Source organism: Chanodichthys erythropterus, chromosome 10 (genome assembly GCF_024489055.1).
Source record: "Chanodichthys erythropterus isolate Z2021 chromosome 10, ASM2448905v1, whole genome shotgun sequence".
NCBI lineage: Eukaryota > Metazoa > Chordata > Actinopteri > Cypriniformes > Xenocyprididae > Chanodichthys > Chanodichthys erythropterus.
The window spans coordinates 8543508-8557983 of record NC_090230.1 but is presented as its reverse complement, the minus strand read 5'-3'; positions in this window follow the sequence as shown (position 1 = coordinate 8557983).

Genomic DNA, 14476 nt, shown 5'->3' with positions numbered 1-14476 from the left:
CGGAGATCGGCTGAATGGATTCGAGAACGGTAAAACTCAACTGTTTAACTCTAGGGGAGTTGGAAAATTAGCCTATTTTCAAAAAAAGTGGAGTGTTCCTTTAAGCTCCTTCATGGCGATTTCGCGAGACAGCTTTTCACCTCCACAAGATCTCGTCACACCCCTACTGTTTATACCTGGTATTAAGATGCGTTTTGGTTGATCGGACAAGTAGAAGAGGGAGACACATTCCCGTTTACACCTAGTGTTTTAATCCATCTCTTTTGTCCACTTTCAACCACTTGATTTCTTTGAGGGGAGGGTCTATGGTGTGGGTAAATTTATGGGCTTTTTCATATCTTTTGATTTACTTGACAAAATAAGTTCATGCAAGTTATATATGAACGCACCTGTAGACGACGGAAAAACATATGGAGAGCAGCAACTTTTGTTTCTGCGCTGATAGCCACAAGACCACACTGAACAGTGTGAGTGTGTTTTAGAAATCAGGAGTGGTGAGTAAACATTGTACTTGGTACATTTCTTGTCTTCAAACCAAACTTGGGTCTTCAGTCGACAAATTTTAAATCCCGTCTGGCTAGCTCTCTTCCCAAAATGTTTACACGTTAGGTCAGTAGGCGGAGAGTCTTTTGTGGCTGTTCGAATGCATTTGAGCACGTGAGCGTCTACAATATGAGAGCAGTCTGGTTGAATGCGTTTTTTACTACCTCTGGTATGGAAGTGGTTGAAAGTGGACAAGCTCAAAACGTTTTAGACCCTATTTATTTAGCGTCGTCCACTTGTGATCCAATTAACGAAATTGCTTCTTAATACCAGGTGTAAACAGGGCCAAACAAACAGACCCACCGAGTTTCATTCCGATCAGCCTCTGTTAACCTTGTCTAATACAGTAGGTGCTCAAAATTCATTGTTCAACAGCGGCCATGTTTTTCAAGATATGCAACTGAACTCATAGACAATCATGGATGGCACATTGGACAAAGACACCACATGCCAATTTTCATTTGTCATTTTGATTAACGGGTGCATGCATAGTTATAGTATGTTTTTTTTTTCTTTCTTTCCTGTTATAGTGCTACCAAGCAGTCAAACTCTGCTCATACATGTGTACCATATCTTGTTCCGTTCAAAAGTTATAGCTATTTTACTAAAAGTGGCCACACCCACTTCAAATGTTTTGGCGCCTTGTCGCGATGGTGAATTGAAAATTCAATTTTTGGGGGGGATAATTAATATTCGGACTTCAGAGAATATTTCAGCATTGGTTTGGTTCCAATTGGGCGAAAAACCTAGGACTAGTTAGCAAAAATAGGTTTTGGACAAAAATTTGATGAAATCAGAGTACGTTTTGTATCATTCCAATGTCATCATTATACATCATGCTAATGCTTCATTGAGGAAAACTGTTGAATACACATGCACGGATTTGGATTGAAGGAGAGTGGTCGAGTGATGGCAATTGGAGCAGATGGGAGGTGTTTGGATAGAAATGGGATTTAAAGCGGCCCGCTGCTGGGTGCCCTCTCTTTCTCTCGCTAATTATAAATGTTGTTGACTGGGAGATTATTCCTGAGGATAGTGAAGGAAGAGATTATTGCTTTACCTGTACAAGAATAATTCTTAAAAAAGTCTATTTTTAAAAAATATATAATAAAACAGAAAAATGCAATATAGAAGACTTTTGGACCCCACTGTTTCTAGTATATGGTTTTGGAGCACTGTATTCACTCTCCCACATCATAGCTGGACAGCAGTGCTCTAACCGTGATGTGTGTGTGGCTTTAAAGTTAAGGCCTGACTGGGATGTTGCAGTGGGATTTAGGATCTTTGTTGAGCTTTCCTCTAATCAGGTCTGACAATGGAAGTAGCCTGACTGAGCCGATGTCAGGCCCCACTGCTACAACTTTACACTATATGGCCCTAGATTAGTTAATCTGGACTAGATTTTGAGATTAGAGCTGAATTAAAGCCTCTGAAAAGACAGGATCCTGCACACCCCCCACAACCCTGTTTCATACCCCATAATCTACTCTGACAACTTATAGGCCACTGGTTTTAGGTTCAGTCCTATTTAATTAATTATTTTATTATTATATCATCAGAATTATTTAAAATAGATTCACAGTCACATCCTTGTTTTAGTAATAATAGTAATAACAATAATTTATTAACAATAAAAATAATATATTTTTTATTTATTTATTTTTAATTATTATTATTATTTATTCTTTATTATTATTATCATTATTATAGCATCAAAATTATTTAAAAGATAGTTGCAGCACTCACATTGAAGCTGAAAATATTTCTAAATAATAATTATGTTAATTAATTATATAATTGGTAATTATATAAATCATACTAAGCTGTAAAATATTCGATAGCTCCCATCTCATATTACTTTGTGTGGAAAAGAGCATCCAGGACTTTCTACAAAACATCTCTCTGTTCATATTTTGGATTAATTATTCCTTTAAGAAGTATATACACCGTAAGTGACTACCTGTTAAATCATATCATCCAAGTACATTAAATGTGAATGGAAGTGTCTGTGACGATTAAAACCTTATCTGACTCTCTGGATAGTCTTCCAGATCTCTTTCAGATCGCTGCCGGGCGAGCATCCAACTACTTACCATTTTATCCAATAAATAACGTCTAACGGTTAAACCTTCTTGAAATGTCACCGTCGCTGTCTGTCGCTAACTTTGTCTTTTGTGCTTGGATGGCAGACATAATGTTGCAGTCCAAAAAAGCGCAAGGTTTGTTTTATAAATAGGGAGTCAAGCGGTCTATCTGAATTCAATAGGTCAAGGTGTTGGAGTGATGCCTGTTATGACCTGCTCCAGCCCTTCCTTTCTCTTTCTTTTTCTATTAGTTCTTGTCTTTCAGGACACAAACCCATTCACATGTGAAGCCAACCATTACCTAAACGCTTACACAACTTCCTACTGAAGAAAGTAGTTGTGATAAGGGGACCTGTGACTGTAAAAACTCTGTTCTAAAAAGCTTGTCAGTGATTCCTCTTTATAGAATTATAATAATTATAATAATAATAATAATAATAATAATCTTATTTTTGAAAATCTTTTCAAATGCCTTTTAGGAATAGATTATATTGCCCAGAAAAAAAAAAAAAAAAAAAAAAAAAACACCTTTCCTAAAAAGATTTAAGGTTAAAAAACTTAAGGTTAGTGTTGAAGTACTGAAATCAATTAAACTAAAACTGAAGTAAAAAATAAATAACAAATCTAAACAAAATACTAAAATTAAAATGAAAACTGAAAATATAAGCTTATTCAAAATAACAATAAATACTGTAATAGAAAAAAAAAACCTAAAATAACACTGCTTTAAAACTATATTAATTTAAACAAAAAGTTACAATTATAAAATATTTATTTAAATTTTTTGTAGTACAACTGCCCCTCAGTTGTGTCTTTCAAAATTAGCAGCAATTTTGCACCTAGTCAACCCCCCCCCCCCCTTCCTCCCTCCCTAGGATGAGTGAAAGCATAAAAGAAGGAAGAAGTGAAAGAGTGAGAGAACACAAAGCTTCAGATATGGCAGATGCCACACAGGATTTGATCTGTCACGTCTCAGAACAGATTTGAACCCAGTGCCCGCTTAAGGCCTACATTATCTTCAGACTGTAAACTAGACTTAAAGGATTAGTTCACTTTAAAATGACAATTGCCCCATGATTTACTCATCTTCAGGCCATCCTATGTTTATATGACTTTCTTTTTTTCAGACGAATACAATCTGAGTTATATTAATAATCACCCTGATGCTCCCAGGCTTTATAATGGCAGTGCACAGAAACCATCTATTTGAAGCTCAAGAAAGTGTATTCATCCATCATAAACGTACTCCACACGGCTCCGGGGGGTTAATAAAGCGCTTCTGAAGGGAAGCGATTCATTTTTGTAAGAAAAATATCCATATTTAACACGTTATAAAGTAAAATAACTAGCTTCCGGCCAAAGGGATTCTACTAACGTCTAAAACTTACGCGAAACTTATGCTATGGCATGATACTACGCTACGTCCTACGTTATACGTTGTTAAGTTTTAGACATAAGTAGAATCCGTATGGTTGTTTGGCTTTTTTTATTAAACCCTCTGAGCCATGTAGAGAACGTTTATGATTGATGGATGTACTTTTTGGAGCTTGAAACAGGTGGTTTCCATGCACTGCCATTATAAAGCTTGGGAGCATCAGGATGATTATTAATATAACTATTGTATTCGTCTGAAAGAAGAAAGTCTAGGATGGCTTGAGGGTGAGTAAATCATGGGGTAATTTTCATTTTAAAGTGAACTAATCCTTTAAGCTTTCAGACAAGACTGTGCCAAGCCAACATTTAAAGTTTCCCTTTACAAAGCATTATTTGGAGTAAATTTAACTCTATATATGTTGAATGAACAGCTGTGGTATCCTCCACCAAACCATTGATACCTTACCAAACCTGGTATTATTTGGCTCATGCTTGTGCCATCTATTCATACTATCCCTGCCATGATGGAATACACCCAAAACCCAATAAAGAAGTCCCTGTAAGCTGTATGGTGGCAAACTTGTAGACAAAGGGATAACCCAAAAAGATGTCAAAAAGATGTCACATCAAGTCAAAAACTTAACAAGAGATCTTTCCTTGTAGCTTCACGGTAGATTGCGCAATTAACTTTATACAATGATATCATTGCAACCCTCTTCAGATTGAAATCCCATTGCACACAATAGCAGCAATGGAGCACAAGGAAGCCACTCTCATAATTGAACTCATCAGTGGATCAGACCGCAAATTACAGGATTCAATCTGTGCCGGAATTTGGATGTCTCAGCATCCAGACGGATCCTACAGGTGGGCAATAAAGGAGTATCACTGACTTCTCGACAAGCTTCCTCAGAAGAATTAACAAATAGGATTAGTGGCCAAGAAAAATCTCCCAAAGAGCCATCTGCTAAGCCGCATGGGAAGACGTCAGCTCAAAGCTACGTGATTGCATCCCTCCGTGACATGGAGAGGATGTACTGACAATGCATTCTAATTAATTCAACTCTATATAGAAGTTTTTGGGGCTGTAAGCAGGGATGCCCAAATTACAGCGGTTAGTAAACTAAAAGTTTCTCTAAAGTGTGCTGGAATAAGGAATCATAATGCCTGATCTACATTTTAAATGCATTTGGTGGGCTGTGGTGTTGTTGACTGGACACTGTTCCATAGATGCAGGTATGTATCTACTCTACATGGCTCTTGAGGAGTTTTGTGATGCTTGCAATCTTGTGAACATATACTCTTCATTTTTCATCAGGTGCTGGAACTCATGAGGATTATTTAGCAAATGGATATACAACTTTTTTGGACACCAATGACATTTTGAATCGCTCATTGGTGGCGGGTAAAGGTAAAACATTGAGTTACGTGTCTGGTGAGGGGAAAATGGCTCTCTCCAGACGGAAAAGAGACCTTCTGTTCCCCAATGGAGTTAAACTTTGCTCACATGAGACGGTGCAGCAAGCGGTACAGAATCATCTCAACTACTTTCACCTGCGAGGTAAGAACCAGACATTTAAATTTGACTTGCGTTTGAAGGATTCTGGGATAGTCACCAAGAATGGTAATTGTAAAGGTACAGTGCATTGCAGATGACTTCTATAATGTAAATGGATGCTCTTTGAGATCATTATTCGAAAAAAATGAGCTCATACGGCTCTACTTTTCATCAATAATAATAAACTAAGCCAACCTGACCAATTTCATTATCATCCAAGTAACCGCATATTTTGAACCACGGTTTCAAAACGACAGAAAACACACGCTCTCTTTGTCTCTGACTTACATATAATCGTGCACAAATATTCAGACACACTCAACACACTTTTCCACATCATGCTCTTTCTAAAGATCACATATTAGCATGCGAAGTTAGATGCAATCAAAGTATTAAACCCTACTTGAGACCACCGCTGAGAATAATGTCTCACGCTGTTTGCATTAATAGGACCCAGATGACCCTAGTGAATCTAATTACGAAAACTCGAGAAACAAGTGTTGCCATTTTACATAAAGGTTATTCTTTCAGTGTTTCAATGGAAAGTTCATTATGTTTAGCCACAGCGACCTATTATAGGGCATGCTTTATTACATGTGGGGTTCGAAAGTCTGAGATGACTTATGAATGTCTATTTTGCATTTTTATAATTTAATGCAAATTTTATTACAAATGATATAATCACCATAACAATTTAAGTGAATTGTTAATTTAAAAAAAAATCCTAAATTAATTACAAATCTTAGCATTTGGTGAGAACCCTCTGTATATGCTAAAGGAATTTCAACTAAAATAAATAAATTAACAAGTAAAAAAAAAAAAAAAAAAACTGTGCTTAAAACTGTATACAGCGTGCATTTTAACTACTTTTATGATACTTTTTTTGCAATGTTTTCATTTTGGTTGTATTGAAACCAAAAGTACCTAGACATTCAGCTCTTCTTTCAGAACTTCTTTAGAGTTCCATGGAAAAATATAAGTCATATAGGTTTTAAACAACATGATGTTGAGTAAATAATGACATAAAAGCTGATAAACGATTAAAGCTGATAACCAAGGTGTGGCTGTCAGCAGGGCGCTCGAGATATCTGACAAAGTAGGAGTCTGAGGTGTCTGTCTAGCACTGTTGAAGTCAAATATTGTCAAAATTTATCGTTCCAGTAGGAAAGGCCAGAATTGCCTATTTCTCCCTCTTGCGCTACTGAATCACTGTAGACAATGATCAGATCCTTCACTCTGCCAGGAAAAGTGGTGACCTCTGCCCTCCTACGCACTTGAGTTCTGGTAGTCGTCATATATAGTCGGTATGGCGGGCAGATGTAGGTGGAACATTTTGACTGGAGCCGCAAAAAGTCTAGCAAGGGTTAACATCCTCCATCTGTGCATTTCATTTTCCACTTGCTGGGTACATTGAGAAAGTATGTGGCACATACCGAAATAGTAATTTTGGTTCACAAACTGAGAAATAAAAGAAACTAAGTTTGTCTGGAACAACTGACGTGTGTGAATAAGGATAAGAGATGTTTCCATTATGTTAGTTATTGCTTTTTCTTTATTTAATTTAGAAATAAAGAAATAATTCTGTTATTTCTGTACTTCTGTCTTCTAAATGAAAGGGGTATACATTATGAGTGATGTCAATTTCCACTACAGCAGAGTTCATAGCTGGTGTTTTGGCAGATTATTTCTTCTCGACTGTTTATAGTTCCTCTCACTATTCTTTTCCAAAACCTAGTGAGCTGCCTTACTGTCTGGTGTCTACACTGGCAGCAGCTGAAATTGAACCTCGTAAGTGAGTGTTCTGGAGTGCACTATATAGACAGCAACTCTACAAAGTGCATTGTTTATAATGTTTAAATGGAGATTCAATTTGAGACTGATTCCAGTTTAGCATGTTGCTAAAGCTAATGCAGCGATGTACTGCTGCACAACAAACAAAAATGTACTGTTTTATACTCTATTTTATTGATACTTTGTCAAAATATATTGTGAAAATATTTAGAAAGAGTTGAAAATAGGTACTTTACCCCCCCACCCCCTTCATTTAAGTCTGTGTATGTGTGTTTGCATTGTATGGGTTTGCATGCTTATTTGTATGTGTATATATGTTTGCTTGTGTTTCTGTACCTTAGTGTGCCAGGAAACTGTTTGGGAGGCTTTCAAAATCTTCTGGGATCGCTTACCCGAGAAAGAAGAGTACCAGATCTGGATGAGGAAATGTCAAAACAGTAGTGTTAGCGTGTTTGACATTGGCCGGAGCTTTAGCCAGTCAGCTGAGCACCTTGCTCTGATTTCAGGTGTAAGTATCCTTGTCTATATAGTGATACTGAACAAATTATTATAAAATCAACATTTTTAGCTTATCAGTTTAAATATACTGAAAATTCTTGCAAATGAAAAAAAGAAGCACATTGACTTTTATGGTATTTTGCAGAGGGTAGGAGCAGCTTCAATGACATCAACAAGGTGAGAACTTCTTCCAAATATTTACCATCATGGAGTACCATGTTAATATCATGAAAATGATAATATTTTAAGGGAAATACTTTTCATTTCGAGCTGTACACTTGTTGAATTTCATCACACACAAATTGCTGCCAAACTTTGTCAACACAGCACATTTGTCTAATATCGATATTTACCATAATTATGTGCTAATATAGACTACAAACAAGAACCCACATCACATCCCACTGTTTTAAAGTAACAGTGTAATCACACAATTCCTATATTTGTGTTATGATAGTACACCCACCAGCTCATGGCAGCCTGAATGCAGGTAGGACTCCCAGGCTACTAATAGGCACAAAACAACATAATATACTTGCATACTTTAGTACAGTCCTGCAGCATAGATATAAATGAATCTACAAATGCCCAGTGTGGAGCTCAGATTGTAATGTATGTAACCTAACCCTAATACTAATTGAATGATCCGAAACACCATTTTTTTTTTTTTTTTTTAGCCAGGCATCTAAGGCAGCTAATTCTGAGCACACACTGGTGCTTTGCAGACAAAACCACCCATTAATAGTTAAAGGTGGATACAGACCCCTAGTTTCAGTGTGCAAAAATTTAAATAACACCATTAGTTCCTGCTAAAGCTAGTTCACTTTCCGCTAGCTTTAGAGACATAGCATTCCTTATGGTTCAGTTAATTTCCTGAAGCGGAAAACTCATTTGGAATAAGAAATTTAGATTTTGTAGTTTTGGGGTATGTTACCGACCTTTAAAAACATGCATAATTGTCTTCTTTTTCACAGACATCAGACAACGACTACTGCGCCAATACAAGCAAACGTGGCCACAAGCAAAGGTCAGTCTAGTTTACAACATTGTTTAAAACAATATGCTTCTTAAACAATGGATCTGTGTTCACATTCCCTGTGTTTATAAATACTTCAAAATAAGCAACTAAAGTCCAGAAAGTCTTATTTCTATTGACTGATTTTGCTGTCTGTTGATTTACAGTAAGTTATGCTCTGATTTATCTATTGTTAATGTCCACATTAGACCCTGCAGTCATATCAACGGAGACCTAGTGCTCTCTGGCTCAGGATATGCAATGCTCTCAGAATAGACATTAATCCTTTTTAGGTACTCAGTGGCTTGTAATGAAGTAGAGGTGTCAGGATCCTCAGACAAAGTTTTGCTATTTAGTCAAGTGTAACTAATTATATGGGCTTAACTTTAACAATAGGGTACATGGAGTGTTCATGAAGATAATTAACAACATAAAATTAACAGATGCAATTTACAAAATGAAATTCAAAAATGACTCAAACTACCTCTTATGATGTATATTTACTCTTCCACTTCCTCTTCCTCTTTCTTTCTCTTTCCTCTCCCAGTCAGTATTCTGGTTCCTGAAGCAGTAACACATCCACAGGATGTCGCACCACAGACCATTGTAGACCGAATCTTAATCACCACTAGGCCTGCAGAGCTTCAAACAATGCTTGGAATCACCCCAGAGCCTGATCTTGACACAGCATTTGAGTCGTCACCAAAGATAAGCACTGGTTCACCTATAGAACTCACAAGTGAGGCCACTGTGAAACCTATTTCAGAAACTGAACTGGAAGTCAAATTGGATGCTACCAACGGTCCTGTCACATTAGATGTTACCATTCAAGATGAAGAGGTTGACATAGTCTCAGAGTCTAAATTAAGGAACACTGACAGAACTCCAGAGGAGTCTTCCTCAAGAATATATAATAGCGAGATTCCCACAACCTTTGAGGATTCACTAGGAATAAGCACTACTATTCCTACAGTAGTCACCAGTGATTTTACTGAAGAGCTTTATTCAGAAACAGAGTTGGGACACGATGCTACTGACAGTCCATTTATGTCTACAAGTGTTTTCTTTAAAGTTGAAAAGTTTGACATAGCCTCAGAGCCTAAATTAATGAATGCTGATAGAACTTCAGAGGAGTCTACTTCAAGAAAATATGATTATGAGATTCCCACAACCTTTGAGGATTCACTGGGAATAAGCACTACTAATCCTACAGTAGTCACCAGTGATTTTACTGAAGAGCTGTATTCAGAAACAGAGTTGGGACACAATGCTACCGATAGTCCATATATGACAACAGATGTTTTCTTTAAAGTTGAAAAGGTTGACATAGTCTCAGAACCTAAATTAATGAATGCTGATAGAACTTCAGAGGAGTCTACTTCAAGAAAATATGATTATGAGATCCCCACAACCTTTGAGGATTCACTGGGAATAAGCACTACTAATCCCACAGTAGTCACCAGTGAGTTTACTGAAGAGCTTTATTCAGAAACAGAGTTGGGACATGATGCTACCGATAGTCCATATATGACAACAGATGTTTTCTTTAAAGTTGAAAAAGTTGACATAGTCTCAGAGCCTAAATTAATGAATGCTGATAGAACTTCAGAGGAGTCTACTTCAAGTAAATATGATTATGAGATTCCCACAACCTTTGAGGATTCACTGGGAATAAGCACTACTAATCCCACAGTAGTCACCAGTGGTTTTACTGAAGAGCTTTATTCAGAAACAGAGCTGGAACATGATGCTACCGATAGTCCATATATGACAACAGATGATTTCTTTCAACATGAAAAGGTTGACATAGTCTCAGAGCCTAAATTAATGATCACTGATGGAACACCAGAAGAGTCTACTGCAAGAAAATATGATTATGAGATTCCCACAACCTTTGATGATTCACTAGGAATAAGCACTACTATTCCCACAGTAGTCACCAGTGGTTTTACTGAAGAGCTTTATTCAGAAACAGAGCTGGAACATGATGCTACCGATAGTCCATATATGACAACAGATGATTTCTTTCAACATGAAAAGGTTGACATAGTCTCAGAGCCTAAATTAATGATCACTGATGGAACACCAGAAGAGTCTACTGCAAGAAAATATGATTATGAGATTCCCACAACCTTTGAGGATTCACTAGGAATAAGCACTACTATTCCTACAGTAGTCACCAGTGATTTTACTGAAGAGCTTTATTCAGAAACAGAGTTGGGACACTATGCTACCGATAGTCCATTTATAACAACAGATGTTTTCTTTCAACATGAAAATGTTGACATAGTCTCAGAGCCTAAAGTAATGATCACTGATAGAACTTCAGAAGAGTCTACTTCAAGAAAACATGAATATGAGTTTCCCACGACTTTTGGGGACTCGTTAGAAATGAGCACTACTATTCCTAAATTAGTCACCAGTGATTTTACTAAAGGGCTTTATTCAGAATCAGAGTTAGGACACAATGCTACCGATGATCCGGTTAAGACAGCGGGTGTTACCATTCAACATGAAGTTGATGTTGTCTCAGAGTCTACATTATTGACCACTGATAGAACTCCAGAAGGTTCTACTTCAGAAAAATATGAGCATGATATTCCCATAAACTTTGAGGATTCACCAGGGATAAGCACTGATACTCCTACAATAATCACCAGTGAATTCACTGAAGTGCTTCATTCAGAATCCAAACCAGAGGTGGGACTGGATGCTACTCATGGTCCGGTTAAGACGGCAGTTGTTACCATTCAATATAAAGAGTTGGACATTGCCTCGGAATCTAAATTAATGACCACTGATGTAACTTCAGAAGATTCTACTTCAGTAAAATATCAGTATGTTATTCCCACATCCTTTGAGGACTCACTGGGGATTAGCACTAGTTCACCTACCAAACTCACTAATGAGACCACTGTGAAACAGGATGTTACTGAGGGTCCTGTTACGACAGCAGGTGATACCATTCCACAAGGAGAGGTTGACATTGTCTCAGAGTCTACATTGATGACCACTGATAGAAATCCAGATTCTACTTCAGGAAAATATTATTATAATATTCCCAGAACTTTTGAGGACTCACTAGGGATAACTACCAATACTCCTACAGGAGTCACTAGTGAATCTACTGAAGAGCTTATTTCAGTAGCTAAACTGGACATTGGGCAGGGTGCTACTGAAGGTCCTGTTAAAACAGTAGATGCTACAATTCAATATGAAGAAGTTGATGATGTGTCAGAGGCTACATTGATTCCCACTGGTAGAACTACTGGAGGTTTTACTTCTGCAAAGTATGAGACAGATCTCCCTACAACCCTTGAGGACTCACCAGGAATAAGTACTAATATTCCTTCAGTAGTAACTAGAGAATACATTGAAAATTTTATTTCAGAAACTGAACTTGAGGTTGGGCAAGGTGTTACTGAAAGTCCTGTTAAATCAGCACTTGTTACCATAGATGTTTATGTTATCTCAGAAGCTACAGTGATGTCCACTGATAGACCTCCAGGAGGTTCTCCTACAAATATATCTCCTGTTCAGAATGTCTTACCAGAGGAATCAAAGCAGACTACCCCTACAGAACTGTTAGAGGTTTTGCATAATCCCTCCACAGAAGGGTTGCCAAAAGCTGTGACAGATAAGGATGTTGTCAAAATCACATATGTGACCACTCTGCCAGAAAAACTTTCACCCACTACACCTTTATATACGTCAACTGAGGTTGCTAGAAATTATACAGGGGATGGCCTACTTGAGGAAACTTCTGTTGTATCAACAGAGGACACACCAAAAGACATAACAATTGTAACATTACTTAACAAAGATGAGGAAGAGAAACCCTCCACTAAAGAGGGCAAACCAACACCAGAGGTGACAACAGTTGAAGAACTACCAGATATCGTGACAGAGAGTATGCATGATGTGTTGAAGGAAACTTATGAGCCTACTGATGTCATACCTGATGCTGAAGAGGATAATTTAGGTAAGGAAGAAGACATTATAACCGAGACCCCAGAGGTTGCTGAGGAGACAGCTGGAGAGATAACTGAAGTGACAGAGGAAACTACAGAAGCTTCCTATGTGTTAACTGAGAGAGACTCACTTGTGGATGAGTACATAACTGCCATTACGAAATCTGGTGAGATGATGACAGAGGCAACAGAAGTTTCTGGGGTTGAATTTGAAGACACCGGCACAGACAGAGAAACAGTTCTTGAAAACTCCCTTGAAGATTTTGTGGGAGGAAAAAGTCATGTTACTGCTGAATTAGGGGATGTAACTGAAGCTGCCATCTTAGAGGAATCATCTGAGGGAAGTACTGAAAGGTTTTTGGTTAAAGAGAAGCCCACAGAAACTTCTACTAAATTCACAAGTGTGGCCACAACTGGAATCACACCTGAGGGTACACTTGATACCTCTTTTGACACTGCTACCCCTGAAACTGACCTTGTAGCATTTGTAACTGAAGGCATGGAATATAAGCTAGAAGAAACATCCAAAAAGGTTGAAAATGGTGGGGAAACACATTTTTACACAATGCCAGACATTACTGTTAAAGAGGTAGAAAAGGGTATACTGGCAACTGCCATAGGTGAGGACATACATGAAGTTACAGATCCATCAAAAATTCAAGAGGAGACACAAAAAGTTGTGGTGGAAATCATACATGAAGTCACAGAAGAGACCAGAGGAGACTCCTCACCTGAGACACCTAAAGTCGCAACAGAGACACCTAAGGTCGAAGCTGATGTCATAAAAGCTTATGTCATATCTCAAGCACCTGAACTTATACTGAAAACAAGTGGAGCCATGTCAGAGACACCTGAAGTCACATCTCAGACATCTTTGTCAGAACTTTCAGAGGTGCCAGTAATAGTACCTGAAACACCTGACATACATGATGTCCAACTGCAACCTGCTGAGTATGACACCCCAACTCCTATCTTGAAAGTGGAGGATATCACGGCTGTACGGAATGACTTGACAACTTCTATTCAAAAGACTTTCTCCACCACATTACAAATCTTGCCACAGGACATTTCCAATGACATTTTAGTTGAAAACAACATGGTGAGCACATTTTTTTGTTTTTTTTTTTGTAATTTATAATTATAACAATTATTTAACTTCTTGAACTGAGTAATTCCTCTTAAACTTTTCTTTAAAAAAAAATATAGATTGGAAATGAAATTGATGTCAATCCTGTACGTCCTGTCGGAGACCATATTGTGGAGCTGAGTATTAAGCTGAGAGGTGAAAGCTATGATGATGCTCTGAGAGATCCTTCAAGTTACCACTATCAATATCTATCGGAACTGTTCATTGATAAGGTGAGTTGCATCCATATATATATATATATATATATATATATATTAGGGCTGGGCAAGTTAACGCGTTTTTATCGCGTTAACGCATTAATTAATTAACGCCGACAATTAGTTTATCGCGCGTTAACGTACTTTTTATTTTGAAAGTCCGTTGCTCACTGCGTTTGAATCGAATACACATAGATAGACTACAACCGAATACAACACAAACCATGGGTCACAGGAGGGGTGGGATGTTTATCAGTAGGCTACTGCTTGCTTGGGATGAGCGTCATCACACGTCTCA